The following is a 5425-nucleotide window of genomic DNA, read 5'->3' as shown; positions in this document are numbered from 1 at the left end:
TTCTGACACCAGATGTGTGGGTTTACTACACCGAGCAACTTTGACGCTAACGGCCTGAAGTTAGGGCAGACCCCGCAGATTAAGGCTCAGTCCCACAAGACTGCCCCCTCCTTCCTAAGTAGTAGGCCCCCAGGTCACCCAGAATTTCTGTCTGACTTGGCTATAAATGGGAGTCTTACCTAATATGGCTATAAATGGGAGGTTTGATAATTTGTTAGAGCAGCCACAGAACCTAGAAGACACAGTTTACTTATTTATTGCTGCTTTATTACAAAGCATATTTTAAAGGACACAAATGAACAGCCAGATTAAGATGTGCATGGGGCAAGGACTGGAAGGGCCCCAAGCACAGGAGCCTCTATCACTGTGGAGTTTGGGGTGCAGCACCCTCCCAGATGTGGATGTGTTCACCAACCTGGAAGCTCTCCAAACTCCCTAGTTCAGGGATTTTTTTGGAGGCTTCATCACATAAGCATGATTAATAATTATCATTCTCCATTTCTTCCCCAGGGGATAGAGGATGAAGCTTAAAGTTCTAAGTTTCTAATCATGGCTTGGAGTTTCTGGGGACCAGCCCCCATCCTGAAGCTATCTAGGAGCCCACCAAGGGTTGCCTCATTAGAACAAACGACATTCCTACCACCAAGGAAATTCCAAGGGATTTAGGAGCTCTGTGTCAGGAATTGGGGTAAAGATCAGATATTAGAACAAAAGTTGCTTTTAGCACCTTTATCCAAGGGATTTAAGAGCTCTGGCCGGGAGCTGAGGATGAACACCAAAGTATGTATTTCTGATTAGATCACAATATCACAATGAATATATATTTACATATTCTTAAACCAGAAATCTTTTTATATCCCTATCTCCCTAACTGGACATTCATTAACTCACACTCTCTGTCCTCCATTGACTTTTGTGCTACTCTTATTAGTTAGCAAGATGCCCCTGGAGTCTTTGTGCCTGAGCTTTTCCCCATAAGGGTTAGTCCCTAGATGTGTGATTTAGAACAAATTACATAGCTTTTCTGAAGTTTCAGTCTTGCCATCTATAAAATTGGGATGGCTATTACACTGATCTCGTAGGATTGCTGGGAGATGTTGAGTGCCTAGTACAAGACTGGCATCATATAAATAGTCATTGAATATTAGCTCTTAAAGAAAATGTGATATATATATATATATGTTATACACACACACATATGTTACTAAGCTGTAAAAAAAAGAAGGAAATCCTGCCAGTTGCAACAATAAGGATGGACCTTAATGATATTATGCTAAGTGAAATAAGTCAGACAGAGAAATATAAACACTGTATGATTCACTTTTATGTAGAATCTAAAAGCACTTAGCTCATAGAAACAGAGTAGAATAGTGGTTGCCCAGGGCTGTGAGGTGATGCTGGTCAAAGGGTACAAATTTTCAGTTATAAGATGAATACGGTCTGGGGATCTAACGGAAGCATGGTGACTACAGGTAATATCGTATTGTGCACTTGAAATTGCCATGAGAGTAGAGCTTTACTGTTCTCACCATAACAACAGCAAAACAACAAAATGGTAATTATGTGAAGGATGTGTTAATTAGCCTCATTGTGTTAAACATTTCACAATAGATACTTGTATCAAATCATCACACTATTCACCTTCAACTTATACAATATTATATGTTAATTTTATCTGAATAAAGCTGGAAAAAATAAATATTAGCTTCTATTACTCTTTTTTTTTTTAATTTTTTTGCGGTACGCGGGCCTCTCACTGCTGTGGCCTCTCCCGTTGCGGAGCACAGGCTCCGGACGCACAGGCTCCGCGGCCATGGCTCACGGGCCCAGCCGCTCCGCGGCATGTGGGATCTTCCCAGACCGAGGCATGAACCCGTGTCCCCTGCATCGGCAGGCGGACTCTCAACCACTGCGCCACCAGGGAAGCCCTATTACTCTTTTCCTCTTCTTTTGGTTTTATCATTTGTGTACTTATTTAATTTCCTCATCTATATTGTAAAGTTCTAAGGAACAAAGATTTTATCTTGCCTCACTGTTTTCTAATGACTATTATCTTACACAATGAATACTACTTAGAAATGAATATGCGCTTTGTGGTCAGAAAGATATGGGTTCACATGTGAATTCAAATCTAGGTTTTGATACTTGAGAACAAGCTTCATTTTTTTCATGTATACATTTTGAGTAATAAAAATACCAAGATCATAGGTACTATTGGGTTTCTATAACATAAAATGTATGAAGAACTTAGCTCAGTACCTGGCACATAGTACAATATCTGCTAGTGTGGTGATTCTCTTGTTGCTATCACTTGGAAAACCAAACAAAAACTTATGTAAGTTTTGAAAATTATCAAAATTACAAGAGGAAATTTACAAGAATGTGAACTGACTACATAATCTGTTAAAATTCTTTCTCATGCATACAGTGAAATTAGTTGCACTTTTTAAAAATGAGGCAGAGTCTTATTCTAGACTCTTTAGCATTTTAGAGACAGCAAATTTTCCCCTCGATCAAGCAGATCAGAAAATGGAGATGTAGGAGGGAGTATTAGTTTGTAAAAGAGAACACAAATCTTTAATGATGCTTTTTTTTTTTTTAATAAATTTATTTATTTATTTTTGGCTGTTGGGTTCGTTGCTGCACACGTGCTTCCTCTAGTTGCGGCGAGCAGGGGCCACTCTTCTTTGCGGTGCACGGGCTTCTCATTGCGGCGGCTCCTCTTGTTGCAGAGCAGGGGCTCTACAGCACAGGCTCAGTAGTTGTGGCGCACGGGCTTCGTTGCTCCGCGGCATGTGGGATCTTCCTGGACCAGGGCTCGAACCCGTGTCCCCTGCATTGGCAGGCAGATTCTTCACCACTGTGCCACCAGGGAAGCCCTAATGATGCTTTCTTGATGACCTCTTTTAGTATTTCTTGGCCTTCATTTCCTCTAATGGTAATCTCTAGCCAACATAAAAGTAGTAATCTGGAAAAGATTTCTAACTTACCTTATCTGCGCTCTCCTAATTTTTTTCCTTCTCTTTCTTTCCCTCATATCTGGGACAGGAGATCTAGCTCATCGTTTAATTTGAGTTTCAAAATATCCCTGTGTTGTATATAGGGCAGTTATAATTATAGTCAATTTAAAAATGAGAAACAGCCTGAGATAGGTTTACTATCCAAGGTCATACAACTGTAGTCACTGGTAGGCAGGAAACAAACCTTTTCTTTATAGTCCAGATTCAGTGTTCTTCCTATCACATCAGCTGGTTGTGACTTTCAAGAGTGCTTGGGCCAGACCATTATGCAATGGGTAGTTTTTAACTTGGCCTGAACTTTGTGCCTCTTGCCATCAACTCTCTAGTCAGTTGACAAGTGTCAACTTTGTTGTGAGCATAATAGTGCTTTATAACACTGGAAGACAAGAACAATTCAAACCCCCAAAACAAATGTAGCAAGAGAAGAAAAATGTTCATAACCAGAAACATATTAGCAAAATAATATGCTCTGCTGATGCAGTTGAAATGAAAGCCTGTATATGGTTAGTTTCATGACTGTTCGGTTCCTCCTTGGAATTACTAATACAGTACTGAATATTTGCTTAGGAAAAGCATGTTTTTAATGATAAAACTCAATTTTAAAAGTGCAAATCTTCCATTAGAAAGCAGTCCATAAAGACTCTATTCACTTGTATGAGATACAGGGTTTTTTGATGCCCAGTTATGCTTTGAGAAAACAAACATCTCAGAGTTCTTATTTTTATTTTTGAATTCTCCCCATAATGCTGAATATAAGCATTACGTTCTCATACATTAAAAAAATAACCGAGAAAATATTATTCACTGACTTACTGAAGGTAAACCTCATAGAACAAAGACACCTCCTGGTTTCTTGGAGGGGCTGGAGTCAATAATTCATCTCCTTGTAGACACAGTGAAAAGCACCTCTCAGCACAGCGGCCTCCTCCTGCTCTGAGTGATGACTGATGGGGGAGGAAGTAGGCAGAGAATGCTCTTAAGGATTTCTTGTAGGCAGGGTTCTTAACCTCAAGTTCATGGGTAACTTGGGGCTTCAGTGATAAACTTTACAAAGTCTGCAAACCACCACTAACAGTATGAAAATATATCTCCACACCTTTATATATATACCCTAACTGAAGCTTATATAAACTTAGTCCCTTGTTACTAGTTCTGGTGTAAACCACCACTGTAGCTAACTTAGGGTCTAGATATCACAAGTCTCAAGAGAATTGTATAGCCCACTGCTTCTTTTATAGAATCAGAGGCAATAGCTGAAATGTTGAATCTTCGCTATTGTAACTTCACTGCCCCAATCTCGTGTGGATTATGGGTAGGACAGAGTATTGTGATAATGTGCTTTGGACATAAATTTCAAGTGGAAGTTGCAAAGGTAAATAAGATTATGTTGCCTAATTCTGTTAAGTGTCCAAAAATATCCCATTACATTCATCAATAGTGATACCCATGAAAAATGTGGAATGAACAGCTGTGTAAGGATAAAGTGCTGGGAGAGATGAGAATTTTAGGGTAAAATAAAGTAGATAGGTCAGGAGCAGAATATGTCTCCAGAGAAGGGAATGGGGTGGGTAATTGTACTGCAGTCATTAGGGTAGTCATTTATTAAATGTTAGGGTTCTTTATGTTCCATGAGATACTGTTTTATTTTTAAAAGGTGAGTCTTCTGTATTTTATTCTTTAGTAAACTCAAAATTTCATATCTGCCTCCATCACACTTCCTTTCTCTTCTTTTCTTTCTTTCTTTTTTTTTTTAACATCTTTATTGGAGTATAACTGTTTTACAATGGTGTGTTAGTTTCTGCTTTACAACAAAGTGAATCAGTTATACATATACATATGTTCCCATATCTCTTCCCTCTTGCGTAAAAATATGGAACGCTTCACGAATTTGCGTGTCATCCTTGCGCAGGGGCCATGCTAATCTTCTCTGTATCGTTCCAATTTTAGTATATGCGCTGCCGAAGCGAGCACCTTCTCTTCTTTTCTTACCATTGGACTTTCATCTTCTTGAATTCTCTTACATTGCAGACTCCACAAAACATATTTATTTTGTCATCTCCTATATATGTGTGGAATTTTTTCTGTATACAAATATCTGTGTTGAAAAGAAGACGATAAGAGAAAGTATCAGCTTCTGTGCTGAATGTCACTAGGTATCTCTTTTCTGCATATTTTCAAGCCTACAAATCTCTTTTGTATTTTTTCATTGTCCTTATTAAAGGCATGTGACTTATAGTGAAATCTGCAGAGGTAAATTGGTATCACAGAATAGAGTGTACTGTAAATGCCACAGTTCTGTGATAAACAAAGTAAGCCATGTTTGCTGTTTTGGCAAAAATTTCTTCATTTCTATTCTGGAAAGATAATAGTCGTCAGTTACTTGGAATACCTTTTCACGTTAGTGG

The 5425-nt window shown here is 38.7% G+C and overlaps 1 non-coding gene across 1 annotated transcript; it reads right to left on the bottom strand.

The window, feature by feature from the left end:
- Window positions 1–4884: 4884 nt before the first annotated feature.
- Window positions 4885–4991, bottom strand: LOC112064969 (U6 spliceosomal RNA). The gene has a single exon (XR_002891758.1). It is a non-coding gene; the product is annotated as a U6 spliceosomal RNA (small nuclear RNA).
- Window positions 4992–5425: the final 434 nt, after the last annotated feature.

The sequence above is a fragment of the Physeter macrocephalus genome, chromosome 18 (genome assembly GCF_002837175.3).
Source record: "Physeter macrocephalus isolate SW-GA chromosome 18, ASM283717v5, whole genome shotgun sequence".
NCBI lineage: Eukaryota > Metazoa > Chordata > Mammalia > Artiodactyla > Physeteridae > Physeter > Physeter macrocephalus.
Note: the sequence above shows the minus strand (reverse complement) of the source record. Positions and strands in the feature narration are given on the sequence as shown.